Here is a 19141-nt window from a genome sequence, read left to right as displayed (position 1 = left end):
TGACCTCCCCCGTGCTACGTGGCACCGCGGCGCTGCGACCAGCCTTAATATGGTGTGGTCGCGGCATGGGGCATTTGGCCACCGCGGTTGAGGCGCATTTCCCCCCACACACACCCCCACGGGTCGACGGGGCAAGCAGGGGAGGGACGGGACAGCATGAATAGCGGGACCGCAGGAGCTGTTGCGCATAGTCATGGAGGGTTGGGATAATTACGCTTGAGCGCGCAGGCCCCATTGTTAGGAAGGGTAAGGGAGTAATTAGGATGTACGCCGCCAACGCAGCTCACTGATTAGCAGATCAAAAGCGCCCGGAACCGCCGTGCGCGGGCTCGAGGTGCACGAGCCCATTGTTCAGCGCAGCATCCCCTTTGAGGTAGGGAGGATAAATAGAGGGGCGCAGAGGGGAAATCGCTCTCTTACTCCAGCGCCAGGCGACCAGACGCAGCTCCAGCCAGCGACCCGGACGTCCGTGTGACGCACCGAGGCACGCGGTTAGCACAAGGATCAGCGGACCGCCGTGGACACTTAACAGTGAGTAAGAAGGTGAATTAGAATCATAGCAGATAAATCGGGAATAGGTATAGAGGTATCAGCGTAGGCCAGCCTCGTCGACTCACTGATTTAGTTCCAGGTAGCGGATAATAAATCATTAATAGCTGATCGTGGCCTCGTGTGATCTCGTGTTATAAGTGTGAACGCGTGTGGTACGGTGTATGCGTAAGCTCTCGGCGTGCGTAATCGGCGTACCCCAGGTGCGCGATCATAACGTAAGCGGCCAGCAGGCGGCGAGCGCTGCGCAGAGCGGCGCAAGAGTGGGTATCGCGTGTGGAGCTGTATGTGTGTGCGCGCACGTTCACGACGTGTATAATACAGGTGCGCGATCCTAACGCGAGCGGTCAGTGTTGAGTGAGTGCCGCGCAGAGCTGTGTGTGGGAGTGCGCATACGTTCGTTACGTGTCGGATACGGATGCGCATTGGTAACGTGCCGCACAGGGCTATACTGCGAGCACGGCGTTTGATTGATGATGATGTGCGCACGTATGCTCGCAGCGTGGGAGCGCGGCGCGAGGCTGTAATAGTAGGGGCGCGTTCGAATGCCGGCGAAACCGTAGCGGGTAATAGGGAGGTGGGGTAACGTAAACGGAATAGGGGATGCAGGCGGGAGGGACCCCGGGGGCCAACGGCCCCCACACATCCACGCAAGCTCCCGATGCTCCGTTTTGAAGTTTTAAAATGAAACAACTTTGAATTGTGTTATGTTTTGAATTTGATAATTCTATTTCTTCATTAAAAGCTTGTTATTTTACATCTGGAAGACTTCATTGAAAACGACATTTCGTGTGAATTTTCTCTCGTCGTGAAGTAGATGGCCTTGCCGGGGTTCTGTTCGATGCGGACTTTCACCTGGTTGGGATCGTGGGGTTGAGATGAGGCGACACAGAGCTGCTGGCCGTGCCAGAAGACCGCCGTCTGCAGATCAATTCCAACGCGATCGAACGTCTGTCCCTGTGCCTCTGTCGTTCATGCAGGGGACGCGTAGGTTTGCAGCGCCCCCTGCATGAAAACCGAACGTGCAGCGTTCGTCACGAAGTTGTGCGTAAGCGCCATAACAAGGCGCTGTCAGCTGACCTGCCACCACGTGCACGGTTCAACAGGGGGCAGCCGAGAGAGAGAGCGAGGTGCCTAGGGGTCGACCAAAGGTTAAACCCCCGGCCCCCCACCCTCCCTAAGGCCCCTTAAGATAAGACCTTCCAGAAGGTTCTGGGAGGGGGGGGGGTCAGGAGGGGAGGGGCGACCCCGACGTGGGGATAAAAGTCCGGCCCTCTGGACGGGCCAGGCGGTGTTCACCAGCTCAAGCCTGAGGACATCCCAAGACGTGAAGACTGGAGCGGCACCCGGGGACCCTCAACGAGGCTCTAGCCAGAGCCGCGTTGTAGCGGACCCGAGGTGAGCTCCTGTACCCTGGCTGGGACGGCTCGTCCAGTCTTCCCTGAACGCCGCCGGGCTCAGGGACCCGTGGGTAGCAGAGCCCGGAGTGTGCAGGCTGCTGCTGCTGCTGCGGTAGAAGGGGCTGTCACTCCCGTGGGCTGTCGGGTGGAAGGGGCCGTACTCCTGCGTGTTAGAGTCGTGGCTAGAGGAGCCGAGTTCGACAGAGTTGTTACAATAAACGCGTTGCCTCAACCAGACGTCCCCGTGTGGTGAGTCAAGGACACGAGACTGACACTAAAGAGCGTCGCCAGTGGGTTTTCAAAGCACCTTCGTCTTACAGAAATCAATTTCGCGTGAGCCCACCGCATTACAACAATGCTCAGCTGTAGCTCACGTGACTTCTGCCGCGACAATGTCTGGATGTTTTCGCCTGAGGACGACTGCTCGTGTTGCGATCGAAACGTCTTGATTTATTATTTTTTTTCTACCTACGTGACTTTACTGAAAGAACCAAAGAGTATGAAAGACGTCTTGTCTGCTGATCTTGTTCATGTCAGTGTATATCGATATCCCACATTGCTTACACTACACACCACACACATCGGTTTCATTTTATTATTCAATTCTGTTTTTCTTGAGTAAGCAAGCAAGTGAAGTTAATATAAAGGATTTAAAAATGAAAGATCCCCTCTTGACATGCCCCGTATATTCCCGAGGGCACTAGCGTTGACCCGTTTTACCACTTTCAAGAACCTGGCGGCTTCAATTTAACTGCTCTATAAATAGTCTCCAGTGTACAGCGTGGGGGCAGGGATTTCATGCCATGTGGTTAGTCAACATTTGCGTCATCATGAAACGGGCGGCTAGAGTCCTCTCTTCCTCTGGCTTGAGATGGCTGCCACCTATGGGTCAGATGATTGCCACCATTAAGCAATTGGTATTAAATATTGAATTTTTTTCCCCTAAACAGTGTAAAATTTTGAAAAATTTTTACAAATTAATTGTCACGCACAACGAGTCTGTGTGCAAAATGTCAGCTCGATTGGATCACGGGAAGTGGGTTAAAAAACGACCGAAAGATTTGCACGGTCATAAGCAAGCAAGCACGCAAGCAAGTGAACTTATTATAAAGGATTAAAAAATCCAGGGAAAAACTGCAAAGTCTTCCAGAAAAAAGCACTGTACACCAACGCTGTGCAAAAATCCCAGTGGGATGCCAGTCAAACAACAACAACCACAAGACAACTTAGATTAAAGCCATCATTCTAACTGTACTACAACAAACAAACATGGCCAAACCAAAAAACTTTTGAAATCACCAAAATGAAGCCATAAGCAATGTAACAGTGATCATAGGAACTGTGACCGAAATGTCACAATAAACGACACAAAGCACGTTCCACCAAACCCTGTAGCCAAAGCTGGCTGCATGAGTCGCTCCACAACAGCAGGAGCATCAGTAGGAGTATAAAAACTATTTCAAATGCACCTTTAAAGATCTAAGGTGGAGAGCTCTGAAATCAGCTCGTATGCAGGTGCTCCGTGGATTGTTGCATTGCAAGAAAATGTGATGATGACAGCTTGGAGAGGCCTCCATCCAGCATAGGATTTAATTTTGGTTGATAATGATGAACATGAATCTCTCACTCGGCTTTGCCGCCTGTTTACATAAAAGACTCCCCTGAGCTGTATCGCCACTAGGTGGCACCATATCACAATTTACTCCAATTCTGGCAATATGTTCACGAGATGCATGAAAACGTCGAGGTCGGCTCGCCAGAAGAGGGCTCCGGGAGAGAGTTGGTGTAGCTTTGTTATTCCTTCATTGCAGGAACGAAGACTACAGTGGTTGACTAGATGGTTTACTGTATTTACCAGGTAAGGTTGCCCTTTGGGTTTATTGCCGACGCAACTCAACAACTTAAGCAAGATAAGCGGACTTCCTCACTGCTCGGAACGTGAACCAACGCTCACGGACGGCGCAGTAACGAGGATATGACCTCGCGGCTAGGAACGGAAACGCACCATCCCTGCAGATCATTGCCAAAAACCTCGACTGCCGCTGGGACATCCCAAACAAATACAATCTCGGTTGGAATGTTTCCACGAAAGCAAACCGTCCTGGATTGTTTAAAACTGTTTCCAAAGACCAGCATAAATGTTCCATTTCTCTGTTAAATGTTCACCATTCATCTCCTCTGGTTCGTGATGGCAGACTAGCGCGGTGACACACTGGGTGGGTGTGGCAGGACAAAGTGGCAAGCGAGTGGAGCAGAGGGAAAGCCAACTAGTTTCCCTTGCCAAATGAATCTAACAAAAAAAACGCACACAGAGTTGTAATGTTCGGGCCTTTAATAACCCTTGATCAAGATAAAAATGTACGTCTTGTTTGGGGCTGTGTCAGTGGTAAAGGTCACAAGGCTATCACAATTTGTTCAACGAATTGTGCAACGCAACAGTAAATTCCTCTCCACTTAGTGCAACAAGTGAAGGATAATTTATTCCATCACGCGGTAATATTTAACTCTTAGGTTATTTCCTTGTTGCCGTTGTTGTGATGGGAAATGAACAGAAACACATTCCTGCGGAGGGAGCTGGCAGGAACGTTGGGTTGCTCGGTCAATGGCCTGCAGGGTCAACGGCGGCGTGGTGTATTCCGCAAATATGCCCGACTGTGAGGGCGGGCACAAGCCGGCGTGAGTAGGTGAAACGTTGAGTTTTATAAGGGCACCACGGGGTGACCAGCCCCTCCCCACCCAGCCTCTCCCCACCCAGCCCCACCCTCCCCACCCAGCCCCTCCCTCCCCACCCAGCCCCACCCCTCCCACCCCCCACCCAGCCCCACCCCTCTCACCCCCCACCCAGCCCCACCCTCCCCACCCAGCCCCTCCCCACCCTCCCCTCTCCACCCAGCCCCACCCCTCCCCACCCAGCCCCTCCCTGCACGACGGACGGACGGACGGACACAATAATCCCCTGTGGGCTGGTGTAACCAGGAGGTTCCTACCAGTAACAATGTTGCCAATTGCTTCGTTTTTATTTGGAAAGTCCCGGCTCTCCCGTGACGAGGTGGATCCGCACGACGATGTGTGTGAAGTGACTGTCATCGACACACGACGATGTAGGTGACGACGTGTAATCCCACCGGCGAGGGTGGTGAATGGTGTCGTGGCTCTGGGGGCGGAGGGGCGGTGAGATGTGGCTCACATTTCCTTAATGACTTGGTCAAGGTGCCACGTGCACGTGCATCTCACAGCGCGATTGGGCAATTAGAACACACGACGGAATTGATTACACCTGCTTGCTTCATCAATTAAAGCCCATCGAGAATCAATTATTCTGAATGTGTTTGTGTGCATCGATTAGGGGCCGTCATTAAAATGACGTCACGCACCTGGCGTGACGTCATTTATGGACGGCCCCTTAACTACTTTTCATAGAGGATTTCACCACGGCCAAGTCGCGCGTGGTCATCATTGGTTGCCTCCCAACCACGCGGTGTTCACACAACTGCTGCAGCCGTGTGTGTGTAGGTGAGTGTCTGTGTGTGTAGGTGAGTGTCTGTGTGTGTGTAGGTGAGTGTCTGTGTGTGTGTAGGTGAGTGTCTGTGTGTGTAGGTGAGTGTCTGTGTGTGTAGGTGAGTGTCTGTGTGTGTGTAGGTGAGTGTCTGTGTGTAGGTGTGTGTCACTGTGTGTGTAGGTGAGTGTCTGTGTGTGTGTAGGTGAGTGTCTGTGTGTGTAGGTGTGTCTGTGTGTAGGTGTGTCACTGTGTGTGTGGTGAGTGTCTGTGTGTGTAGGTGTGTGTCACTGTGTGTGTGGTGAGTGTCTGTGTGTGTGTAGGTGTGTGTCACTGTGTGTGTGAGTGTCTGTGTGTGTAGGTGAGTGTCTGTGTGTAGGTGTGTGTCACTGTGTGTGGTGAGTGTCTGTGTGTGTAGGTGTGTGTCACTGTGTGTGTAGGTCAGTGTCTGTGTGTGTCACTGTGTGTGTAGGTGTAGGGTGTCTGTGTGTGTGTAGGTGTGTGCCACTGTGTGTGTGGTGAGTGTCTTGTGTTGTGTAGGGTGTGTCACTGTGTGTGTAGGTCCGTGTCTGTGTGTGTGTAGGTGTGTGTCACTGTGTGTGTAGGTGAGTGTCTGTGTGTGTGTAGGTGTGTGACACTGTGTGTGTGGTAGTGTCTGGTGTGTGTGTAGGTGTGTGTCACTGTGTGTGTAGGTGAGTGTCTGTGTGTGTGTAGGTGTGTGTCACTGTGTATGTGGTGAGTGTCTCTGTGTGTGTAGGTGTGTGTCACTGTGTGTGTGGTGAGTGTCTGTGTGTAGGTGTGTGTCACTGTGTGTGTGGTGAGTGTCTGTGTGTGTGTAGGTGTGTGTCACTGTTGTGTGGTGAGTGTGTGTGTGTAGGTGTGTGTCACTGTGTGTGTGGTGAGTGTCTGTGTGTGTAGGTGTGTGTCACTGTGTGGTGAGTGGCTTGTGTGTAGCTGAGTGTCACGTGTGTGTAGCTGAGTGTCACTGTGTGTAGCTGAGTGTCACTGTGGTGTAGCTGAGTGTCACTGTGTGTTGTAGCTGTGTGTGTGTAGCTGAATATCACTGTGTGTGTGTAGCTGAGTGTCACTGTGTGTAGCTGAGTGTCACTGTGTGTAGCTGAGTGTCACTGTGTGTAGCTGAGTGTCACTGTGTGTAGCTGAGTGGTCACTGTGTGTGTGTAGCTGAGTGTCACTGTGTGTGTAGCTGAGTGTCACTGTGTGTAGCTATGTGTGTAGGTGATGTCACTGTGGGTGTAGCTGAGTGTCACTGTGTGTGTAGCTGAGTGTCCACTGTGTGTAGCTGTGTGTGTGTAGCTGAGTGTCACTGTGTGTAGCTGATGTGTCACTGTGTGTAGCTGTGTGTGTGTAGCTGAGTGTCACTGTGTGTAGCCGAGTGCCACTGTGTGTAGCTGTGTGTGTGTAGCTGAGTGTCACTGTGTGTAGCTGTGTGTGTGTAGCTGAGTGTCACTGTGTATAGCTGAGTGTCACTGTGTATAGCTGAGTGTCACTGTGTGTAGCCGAGTGGCACTGTGTTGTAGCTGAGTGTCCTGTTGTAGCTGAGTGTCACTGTGTGTAGCTGAGTGTCACTGTGTGTAGCTGAGTGTCCCTGTGTGTAGCGTGTGTCACTGTGTAGCTGAGTGTCACTGTGTAGAGCTGAGTGTCACTGTGTGTAGCCGAGTGTCACTGTGTGTAGGTGTGTGTGTGTAGCTGAGTGTCACTGTGTGTAGGTGTGTGTGTGTAGCTGAGTAGTCACTGTGTGTAGCTGAGTGTCACTGTGTGTGTAGCTGCTGCTGACGTGTGTGACGAGGTGGTCTGGCTCGACTCGTCACAGCGGCACTGTGACACTCCGCGAGATGGCGCGCGCCAGCGCCTCGGCCACGCGGCAGACGGCGCCATGCGGCGCGCGCGTCACCGCTGGCACCGCCGCACCGCCCCCTCTCCTCCTGCGCATTGCTGCTGCTCTCACGGCGGCCTTCTTCTACTCGCGAGTGGGGTAAGAGAGAGAAGCCGGCTCGTCGAGAAGCCGGGCTCGTCGCGCGGCGTTGTGACGGGGGGGGGGGGCTGCGATGGCGATGTCGGGGTCGCTGTGAAGATCGTCGAGGGAGAAGTCTGCACGCTGCTGCTGCTGCTGCGTTCGCTCGCGCTGGTCACGGTGCCGCCGGGCGGCTCTCCGTCCACGCGCCCGTCCGTGCGTCCGTCTGCCTGCCCGATGGCTGCAGGGCGCTGTCCGCGGACACGATCTGCGGCAAGATTCCGGGACTGACCGCCACAGCAGCGGGCGCTGTGCCGGAGCCACCCGGACGCGATGGTCGCGGTCGGCGAGGGGGCGCCGCCTGGGAATCGGCGAGTGCCGGCACCAGTTCCGATTCAGCCGCTGGAATTGCTCGGCGCTGGGGGAGGAGACGGTGTTTCGGCCAGGAGCTCCCAGGCGGTGAGCGCCCCGACTCGGCGTCAGTTCGGCAGAGGGGCGGACCCGCGGTGTGCGGTCACCCTGTGCGTCTCTCTCTGAATTCTAGAACTCGCAACGCGCCACGTTTCTTATTTATTTAAAAGTTTTTTCATTTCTCAATCATGGGCAGTCCTCTGCCTAGAACAGGAAAAAGAACAGGAGAAAATCATGACCACAACCCGAGCCGGTGATCCTGTTTGTAACAACCAGTGCCTGCACCACTCTCCCTGACAGCAGGTGCACCGAGTATGAAACACGAGAGACACATCCTGCACACAACCTTTGAGCGAACAAGTTTACCGTCGCCAGGGAAGAAACATGAATCCGCCTACCCTCGCAGCGGAGGCCGTCCTCAAACTCTGTGCCACACGGGGGTGGAGGCCACCGCCATTTCTCATTTGCAGCGTCACTGCCCACCATCTCTGTCTCCACCTACACCACCCTTTCCAACGGCCGACATGCAGGTGCCCTTAATCACTCTCCCGCGCGCCGCCCACAGGGCCGCCTCCTTCACGGCGCTTACGACGGCCCACGCCTGAGCCCAGACCTCCCCCGCCCTCTGTCTGAACATCCCCCAATTATATTAGGCAATGTGGCCTTTACTGGACAAAAATGAGGCAGCAGAGGCCGACATAACTCCCACACCTCCCGAGCAAATGGGCACTGAGGGTGCGGGCCAATCTTCGGGAACACATGAACCGTCTTCATTCCGGCCTGTCCCAGGCCGCCAGCCAGGATAAATCCCGTTGCCTTTTCGTCAGGGCTGGCGATGTTACGTTTTTCTAAAGTAGTCGGTGCACGGCACCCCGTGCACCTGGCACCTCTGTACCAGCCTGCTGCTTAGACGTCTCCGCCAGGACGTCCCTGGGAATCCACGACGCGCGTGTCTGGGCCGGCTCACGCCTCACGACGTATTCGCTTGCCGCGGTGCACGACCACCCCTGAGGCCAAGCCGCGGGGGTGCCGCGCGGCAACGAAGCCGTCCCTGGCCACCGCAGGAGCCACGCCTGCCTGTGCCGTGCGTAACGAGGCTTCCACCTGGAGTCCATTGGAGAAATACAGGTGCAGCGTGTCGCAGACCAGGATCGTGGCGAGGGTGCACGTGATATTCGGGGCGCCCCTCCCACCGTTCTCGACGCTTTTATTATTACACATCGTTTCCCGTTCACTCGGCCCATCGCGCCCCCCCCCCCCCTCCCAGATGAACCTGAAGAACATTCGCTGCAGTCTTTTCGCCCATTTGCGCGCCCGGCGAGATCACGTAGGCCCGGTAGATAAGTGCCGGGAGGATTTCCACCCTCGGGACCAACATTCTACCATCCATTGGAAGGCGCCTGTCGCCCGGCCGGCCGGCCCTGCCCCTCACCGCCCTCTCCCTTCCCATCCAATGCTTCGTCGCCGAGTCCTGCCAACAGAAGCTGACCCCTAGGATCTTGATCGCCTCTCCCAGCACCGTTATACCGGTCGGACGGCCCTCGAATAGCCTGGGGTCACTGAAGATCAGCATCTCACTCTTCCTCACATTTACGTTAGATCCCGAGGCCAAAAATAATCTATCCGCGAGTCCTAGGGCCTCCCATACCGAGGAGACATCCCCACAGGAAATGACGACATCGTCCATATACATGGCTATTTTTGCTGGCTCCCTACACCCCTTTAATCCGCTGATTTCCCCTGACCGCCTGGGCAAAGGGCTCCATTCACAATATGAATAACACCGGTGACATAGGGAGACACCCCTGTCGCACACCTGACCCAGTTGGTATCTCCTCAGAGAGGACTCCATTTATCAGCAGGCTGCCCGTGAGCTTATGATGCAGCAGTTGCCTTATCCAGCCGATCAATTGTTTCCCCACCCCCATCACCGCGACCCCGCGTCTCCCCCCCCCACCTCCCACGCGTCCCTGCTCCACCACCCTGCTGCTCACACCGCCCCCCCCCCCCCCCCGTGCGTGGGCTCCCCGACACGAGCAGGTAGCCGAGAAGCGGCCTTCGCGCACGCCGTGATGGCGGCGGCCGTGGCGTACGCCATCACGGCGGCGTGCGGCCGGGGCGACCGGAGCTGGTGTGGCTGCGACGGCGCCAAGCAGGGCGGCTTCTACGATGCACAGGGCGGCTGCTCGGCCGACCTCAGCCACAGCCTCGAGTTCTCGCGCCTCTTCGTGGACGCGCGCGAGGTCCAGCGGAGCGCGCGCACGCTCATGAACCTGCACAACAACGCCGCCGGGCGCAAGGTGCCAGCGATTTCCCCACACCAAGCACTCCTCCAGATCCAATCCAACGCAGGCGCTGAAAACAAAATCACCCCACCCCTCCCCACTCTCTCCCCCCCCCCCTTCCCACCCCCCATTATCCTACCTCTTCTCCTCGTCATTTTTCCGGCACAATGCTTATTTTTAGCTAAGGAAAGCTGTCTCGAGTGCGGACCAATTAACTTCAAGGACAGTGCATATCATTATCATCATCAGAGTTGTTTCTTTTTGTTTGCATTTTGACTGCTTGTGTTGTGGTTCTTGTGGTTCTTGCAAACATGATGTCAGTTTTTGTACCAGTTGAAAGGGTAAAAACCTATCACTATATTTTGCCACTGGTAAAGGAGGTGTCTCATAGTGTAAATGGGGTTGTTGCTGGGCTCTGGTCCAATCACGCGGCCCGGGGTATTGGGGGGCGGAGCCTGGTCTGCGGGGCGTGTGGGAGGGGCCACCGTTCACCTCGGCTCCAATGGGAGGCGAGGTGAATGGGGGCGGAGCCAGCGGGGCATTATGGGAAGGCCGGATCTGACGATCCGGAAGGGGAGGAGTCAGGATCACGTGGGGGGAATGTATATTAGTGGGAGCCCGGAAGAGATCGGGGCAGTCGTGGAAGTTGAGAGGCTGAGCCACGCTGGGTGGTGAGAGAGAGATCCGCGCCATCGGCCACGTGGCCGAAGGTCCTCAGCACGCCGTCGGCCAGCGGGGTGCGGAGTGCGGGAGTAGAGGAGCTAACGGAGGAGCGTGCGTGGCACGCGAGAGGAGACGACGCTGGTCCGTGGAGGAGACCAGCGGGGTGCGGAGAAGAACCTAAATAGAAGACAAGCGGAGACCAGCAGTGGCTGACAGGAGTCTTTTATTACATGTTTGTGTGTTGCCATAAAGGCTCATATATTGGAAAACTCCAGCACAATTGCCGCTGGTGTAATAAAATTATTAAAGTCAAAGTCTGTCTCTGTCTCTCTGTGTCTCTCTCTGTCTCTCTCTGTCTCTCTCTGTCTTTCTGTCTCCCCCCCCCCCCCCCCACTTGTCCCCACCTACCTCCCCGATGCTCTCCTGCCCTCTCGTCTCTCTCTCCCCCCCCACGTGCCGCCAGGTGCTGGAGGAGAAGATGAAGCCGGTGTGCAAGTGCCACGGAGTGTTGGGCTCGTGCACCACCAGGACGTGCTGGGCCACGCTGCCCCAGTTCCGCGAGGTGGGCTCCGCGCTCAAGCGCAAGTACGACGAGGCGGTCCACGTGGAGCCGGTGCACGCCGGCCGCTACCGCCACCGCTACCCCGCCTTCCTCCAGGCAAGGCGCTCGCGCGGCCACCGCAAGCCGCTCCACACGGAGCTCGTGTTCACCGAGAGCTCGCCTAGCTACTGCGAGGAGGACCGGCTGACGGGCAGCGTGGGCACGCGCGGCCGCCCGTGCGACCGCACGTCGCCGCGCGCCGACGGCTGCGAGCTGCTGTGCTGCGGCCGCGGCTACGACACGCGCCGGTACACGCGCTCGTGGCATTGCAAGTGCGAGTTCCGCTGGTGCTGCTACGTGCGCTGCAGCACGTAGCAGCGAGGGGGCGGAGGAGTACACGTGCAAGTGACGGCGGCGGCGGCTTGCTGGGAAGCTGGGGCCCCGACTAATCCGCCGGCTCGATCGCTCGCCCCGTCGACTGTCGGCCGTGGCCCCCACGGGCCTCGCCCCTGGCAACAACAATCATGGCCGGACAAAATTGTCAGCGGATGTCGCTGCATGATGGCGCGGCTGTCGTTCCGCACCTCGCAGTTGCCCTCAACTCCCCTCCCTCACTCCACCCCACCCACCGCCACCCTGCGTGATTGCCGACGGGGTGGGGGGGGGCGCCAGGCGGATCCCTGCAAGAGTGAGATCTGCAATCGGCTCCCGAGCCTGGGACAAAGTAGCCACCGAGATCTCAGCATGATGGGAGAGAGAGGAGGAGTCGGTGACTCGTCCACATCGCTCACCCTGCCCTGCCCCTCCCCCCCACCACCACCTCTGCCCCTCCAACCACATGCCGCTTCTCCCACTCAGATTTGCTGACCACGAGGACCCACAAGTTCTGTATGTCGCCGGCACCGAGTGCAGCATCTCCCAGTGAATCCCAGCGTCCCCCCCCCCCCCCCCCGGCGAGCATTTCCCTCGTCGAACACGGGGGAAATGCGTGGACTCGATGATCTCGTGTTTTACAGGGAAAGGTGCGCATGGAAGGGCGGCAGATGGTCCAAAAATGTGTGGTTAAATATTTTTTGCATGATTAATAACATATTTCCAATGATTACTAAGTGTGTACCCCTCATCACGGTTGAAATTATGTCTGTGTTTGTAAATTTGGATGGCCTCGTATACAAACCTTTGATGGTAGCCAGAGGGTTTGCAGAGCACCTTAGTCTCGGAAAAAACAATATCATGAGAGCCCACCGCGTTGTAGCAATGATCGGCAAAGGCGGAAGACTCAATTTTGCCGTGTTTCAAATCTTGCTTGTGCTCGCGGACACGATCAGAGACATGACGTTTCGTTTCCCCAATGTAACAATCACCACAGCTGCAACTCAGTTTATAGACTCCAGGGTATTGCAAGTCAGGGATGACATCCTTCACAGATGGGCTCTCATAATATTGTTTTTTCCGAGACTAAGGTGCTCTGCAAACCCTCTGGATACCATCAAAGGTTTGTACACGAAGCCATTCAGATATACAAACACAGACATAATTTCAACCGTGATGATGGGTACAAACTTAGTAATCATTGGAAAGATGTTATTAACCATGCAAAAAAAGATTTAACTACACATTTTTGGACCATTTTATCTGACAGGCACTATTTTACTTTACCGAGTGTTGACATCCCCAGCGTTTAACAGTACTCTCCTTTTTCGTATTTGATTGTCAGCCAACACTGGTGAAAACAACATGGGCATTTCGTTCTCTTCTGTCATGTGCACCAACAGGGGCTTGCGCACAAACACGTCCACGTCGACGTCTACGTACACCTCTTTTAGCACCCCCCCCCCCCTCCAATACGTTCCATTCATTGGCTACCACATTCTGATAAGCTCCCCCCCTCCTCCCCCTTAACTTGTATGACCCCAAGAACACCATCCCCACCGTCATACATGGAGGTGGAAACATTATGCTTTGGGGGTGTTTATCTGCTAAGGGGACAGGACAACTTCACCGCATCAAAGGGACGATGGACGGGGCCATGTACCGTCAAATCTTGGGTGAGAACCTCCTTCCCTCAGCCAGGGCATTGAAAATGGGTCGTGGATGGGTATTCCAGCATGACAATGACCCAAAACACACGGCCAATGCAACAAAGGAGTGGCTCAAGAAGAAGCACATTAAGGTCCTGGAGTGGCCTAGCCAGTCTCCAGACCTTAATCCCATAGAAAATATGTGGAGGGAGCTGAAGGTTCGAGTTGCCAAACGTCAGCCTCGAAACCTTAATGACTTGGAGAAGATCTCCAAAGAGGAGTGGGACAAAATCCCTCCTGAGATATGTGCAAACCTGGTGGGCAACTACAAGAAACGTCTGACCTCTGTGATTGCCAACAAGGGTTTTGCCACCAAGTACTAAGTCATGTTTTGCAGAGGGGGTCAAATACTTATTTCCCTCATTAAAATGCAAATCAATTTATAACATTTTTGACGCGTTTTTCTGGATTTTGTTGTTGTTTTTCTGTCTCTCACTGTTCAAATAAACCTACCATTAAAATTATAGACTGATCATTTCTTTGTCAGTGGGCAAACGTACAAAATCAGCAGGGGATAAATACTTTTTTCCCTCACTGTATATATGATGGTAATTTTAGCTGATGGAACAGGAAATAATCGTGATTAAATGTATGTAAGTATACATTAATACAGTATATATAAAGTAGAAACAAGCGGAGTGCCACATGAGGCAGTTTATCTCTTGGATAAATCATACCAAAATAACGGGTACGTAACTTTCTTAGGGTGATATTGCATCTAAGCTGATACTTTTGTCTAGACGACTAAATGCGACATTAAACTAAGAACGAGTCAGGCTGTCGTCGCTGCAGCGTCATTTATTCACAACTTACACATTCAGTGCATTCTCTAATGAAAATACGAAATGCAGTAAATCCTACTACACAGTCAGTAGCTACTACTGGCTCAGTAGATACTACTGTACAGTCCGTCGAGACAACTACAGAATCAATAGATACTACTTCCTCTGTTGTATGTAGGGCGTGTAGCTATATATAACTACGTGGGGGTAAAGATATGTTTTGAGGGGGGAGTCAACAATTTCCAGAAACCTTTGACATCAACTATTTACCGCACACTTTCTTTAACTTTTCACGTGAGGTCCAGGCACACCAGGAGGTCCCATAGGACCCTGAGACCCTGGCACACCCTGAACAAACACAGACACAGCTTTAATAAAAACGAGTATTGTATTTAAATGCCACACATTCATACATGTCAACCCATTCGGCTTACCCCTATTCTTGTACAGGGAAATTTTGATTTCCAGCTCCATACGGCGTGCAGCCGTTTCAATACGACAAACACGTTCAGCAGGAGACAACACGCCCGTTGAGCACGCGCTAGCTCGGCCACCTACTTGCTGCCCTGCAACGCAGTTACCCTTCACGCAAGTTGCCCAACTCGTGCAATCATCTCTGCGTAGGCCACGAGGTTCGTGCCGCCAGCGGCCGGCAGCGAAGTGAAGGGTGAACTCGAACGGCACTGCCTGGTCTACCGCTCACCGCTCGCGGCAGCGCAGCTACCGTCGAGTGCACAGGCGGTGCAACTGCGCCGGTGCGCCGGAGGGGTCGAAGCACCCGGGTGCGAACAGAGGGGGGCGGGTAGTTGCAAGCCCCGTGCCGGCAATGGTACGACGCTGACGGACGGTGAGCGGCGGCGGGTTCTGCGCCGCTACGTTGCTGGGGCAGTGCACCTCACGCGCTCGTGCGCAAGGCGCCGCACGGCGCAGTTGCCCAATCACACTTGGCTCGGTCGCGTGTCTCTTTGGAGAAGTTCCATCGTTACACGCCTCGTTCACCAAATGTGGTTTGACGTTTACACTACGAGACATCTCCTTTACCGGTGGCAAAATAGTGATAGGTTTTTACCCTTTTCAACTGGTACAACAACTGACACCTTTATACAAGGCATCATGTTTGCAATAACCACAACACAAGCAGTCAAAATGCAAACAAGAAACAACTCTGATGATGATAATGATATGCACTGTCCTTGAAGTTGATTGGTCCACACCCGAGACAGCTTTCCTTAGAGCCCGGTCACCATTGGTGTTGGACCAGATGACACCAAAAGGCGTACAACTCAAAGACAGCGCACTATCAGAGTATTGAGAGCTCGGGGTAAGCATTTACACTATGAGACATCTCCTTTACCAGTGGCAAAATATAGTGCTAGGTTTTTACCCTTTCAACTGGTACTGTCTCGGATGTGGACCAATCAACTTCAAGGACAGTGCATATCATTATCATCATCAGAGTTGTTTCTTTTTGTTCGCATTTTGACTGCTTGTATTGTGGTTATTGCAAACATGATGGACTTATGGCACTTGTTTTTATTAAACTCTTGAATAAGATTTGGTTATAACTGTTGATGTTATGTAGCTGTAGATGTGACACAAACTATTGCTTTCTGAAAGATCTTGTAAAAAACAAGGGCAAAATTCACTTGTTTTAAAGTTTAATGATAACAGACCACTTTGCATTACTTATAACTCCTGTTAAAAATGTTCATGAGGTAAAGATATTTAACTCATGGAAATGTAAGGTATTCTATACAGTTTGTTCAATGTTATCTGACTGAATGAAAGGCAGAATTGCGTTTTAGAGTTGTTCACGTCTGCCTGAGTGGCTTATATTTGGTTACATTGTCATTTGAAAAATAAAGTTAATTGTGGCAATGACATTTTTTTATAACAGTGTGTGTGTTTTCACGTAACTTTTGTGGTGAAAAAAATAATGTCGGAAGGGACTATTGGCCCCCGGGCATCTTCATTTGATCAAACTTGGCCCTCTTTGCAAAAAAGTTTGGACACCCCTGAGTGACGCGATATCGGAGTCGGTCGCTCCAAGACTTCCAACGTTCCCCTCGTGGGCCGGGAAGTCGTCACGATGCCGCCAGGCGGCGCTCCAAGACGCGTGACCTCGAGGCAGGCCTCGAGGTCACGTCCAGACGCCGCACAAATGAGCACTAACGAGGCTGCTATGGACGACAATTTCCGCGATGGAAATCCGCCACACGTAGCGTGCTCTGTACGTGCACGTACTTTGGAACAAATGACAACTAGTTCTAGATTTGAAGCTTTCGTGACTGCAAGGATTCATATTCTTAGGTTTTTTCGGTAAAGTCACGTAGGTGAAAAATTAAAATTAATAAAAGTAAAATAAAATGTAATAAAATCACGTTTCGGAGGCAACACAAGCTTCCGTCTTCAGGTGGAACCGTCACACCTCTCACTTGATGCAGCAGTCAGGCTGTGACGGTTCCACCTGAAGACGGAAGCTTGTGTTGCCTCCGAAACGTCGAGATTTTTATTTTTTTATTTTATTTTTACTTTTATTAATTTTTTACCTACGTGACTTTACTGGAAAAAACCTAAGAATATGAATACTTGCAGTCACGAAAGCTTCAAATCTAGAACTCGAGGCTACTTCATCAATACGCTGTGTTTGCGGCCTGCTACACTGGACTTCAGAAGAACGAGTAGATGAGTCTGACTCTCGTTCACAACAAATCAAGCACTTGCGATTTGAAAATAAGCAGAGTGCTCGAAATTGCTGTAAACGTGAACAGAATAGATATATCGACTTGTGTGTGCTGTGTGTGTGTGTTGTGTATGTGCTGTGTGTGTGCTGTATGTGTGCTGTGTGTGTGGGTGCTGTGTGTGCTGTGTGTGTGCTGTGTGTGTGTTGTGTGTGTGCTGTGTGCTGTGTCTGCTGTGTGTGTGCTGTGTGTGTGCTGTGTGCTGTGTGTTGTATGCTGTGTGTGCTGTGGTGTGCTGTGTGTTGTGTATGTGCTGTGTGTGTGCTGTGTGTGTGTGCTGTGTGCTGTGTGGTTGTGCTGTGTGCTGTGGTGCTGTGTGTGTGCTGTGTGTGCTGTGTGTGTGTGCTGTGTGTGTGTGCTGTGTGTGTGCTGTGTGTGTGCTGTGCTGTGTGCTGTGTGTGTATGTGCTGTGTGTGCTGTGTGTGCTGGTGTGTGTGCTGTGTGTGCTGTGTGTGTTGTGTGGGCTGTGTGTGTGCTGTGTGCCTGTGTGTGCTGTGTGTGTGCTGTGTGCTTGTGTGTTGTGTGTGCTGTGTGTGTGTGCTGTAGTGTGTTGTGGTATGTGCTGTGGTGTGTGCTGTGTGCTGTGTGTGTGTGTGCTGTGTGTGGTGTGTATGTGCTGTGTGTGTGCTGTGTGCTGTGCTGTGTGTGTGTTGCTGCTGTGTGTGTTGTGTATGTGCTGTGTGTGTGCTGTGTGTGTGTGTGCTGTGTGTGTGTGTATGTGCTGTGTGTGCTGTGTGCTGTGTGCTGTGTGTGTTGTGTATGTGCTGTGTGTGTGCTGTGTGCTGTGTGTGTGTGTGTGTGCTGTGTGTGTTGTGTATGTGCTGTGTGTGTGCTGTTGTGTGTGCTGTGTGTGCTGTGTGCTGTGTGTGTGCTGTGTGTGTGCTGTGTGTGTGTGTGCTGTGTGTGCTGTGTGTGTGTGCTGTTGTGCTGTGTGCTGTGTGTGTGTGTGCTGTGGTGTGTGCTGTGTGTGTGTGTGCTGTGTGTGCTGTGTGTGTGTGCTACTGCTGTGTGTGCTACTGCTGTGTGTGTGTGCTGGGTGTGCTGTGTGTGTGTGCTGTGTGTGCTGTGTGCTGTGTGTGGTGTGCTGTGTGTGTGTGTGCTGTGTGTGTGTGCGGTGTGTGTGTGGTACCTCATGGGGAGCAGTAGTGTAGCTGTTAGCGCTACGCTGCGCTACGAACCCGGCGACCAGAGTTCGATTCCTGCTCACGGCCAATACCAAGTGACTATATCTGAAACTGTCCTGGGCATCCCCTAGGTAGACTCAACCTCAAATTAGTACCTGGTGCGATGTGCAAACATCGTCACTAGGGAGACAAAGGCGGTCGGGCGGGGTGCTGGCCAACCCACCCCCTCGTGTAACATTTCGCCCTTCATAGTGCTCGCTAACAGCACTTGCCCCAACAGTCTGTTAGGCTACACGGGGGATCTTTGTCTCTATTTACGTGACCGTGTCGTCTACACGCTGTCTGTTGATTATGTTAACGGCAGGCTTTGATTCCTAAAGCAATTAAAGAAATTGTGCCGTGTTTACTGAATGTGGAGGTATCTTTTTTTTTAATAAACGAGACGACGCGTTGTCTCGTACAATTAAGGATTTCAACCCGAGTTTAATTGCGAGCCGTAGTTTTGGGGGCCAGGGCTCCGGAAAATATCTCCTGCCTGGTTATCCAGGCGAAGAGTGATTTTTTAAACACACTCTCATCGATAATCAGAATCACTAACAGGGGTCATTGCATGAAACGTCGTCGTCTCGTATATTGTTTTCATCTTCATGGCAGTGTTGTCGATTTTTTTCGTTTGAAGGGAGGGGGAGGGGGTGGTGTCATCATTTTCAAGGATGACAGTGACGGGGGGAGGGTGCGGGGGGAGGGTGGGGGGGCAGTGGGTGTCTGCGAGCTCCTATTAAGGCCGGAGCATCGCACTCCACGGAGGGATGCGAGTCAGTGTCGTGGCACGTGTATAATCGCACGATTGCGTAACGCACGCACGCACTCACCGTTCTAGAGTCATCATTTTAGGCCGAGTGGACCTAGGGGACGCCCACGTCAGGGCGGCCGGAATGTTGAACGCGTGCGCGTCTCTGGGATGGTGGCGCTCAGGAGCGCGACGTGCGGCCGTGTGCGAGGCTGTTCGTGTACCCGTCTGTGTGTCGTGACGGGGAGCGGTGGTGCAGCGGTTAGCGCGTTGTGCTACGAACCCGGCGACCCGGGTTCGATTCCC

At 53.2% G+C, this 19141-nt stretch overlaps 1 pseudogene; it reads left to right on the top strand.

The window, feature by feature from the left end:
• Positions 1-7298: 7298 nt before the first annotated feature.
• Positions 7299-12249, top strand: LOC133339976 (protein Wnt-7b-like; annotated as a pseudogene).
• The last annotated feature ends 6892 nt before the right edge of the window (positions 12250-19141 follow it).

Source organism: Lethenteron reissneri, unplaced genomic scaffold, assembly GCF_015708825.2.
Source record: "Lethenteron reissneri isolate LAM-NWPU_2019-01 unplaced genomic scaffold, ASM1570882v1 scaffold_618, whole genome shotgun sequence".
Lineage (NCBI taxonomy): Eukaryota > Metazoa > Chordata > Hyperoartia > Petromyzontiformes > Petromyzontidae > Lethenteron > Lethenteron reissneri.
The sequence above is the reverse complement of the archived record's forward strand: the minus strand, read 5'-3'. Positions and strand labels throughout refer to the sequence as shown.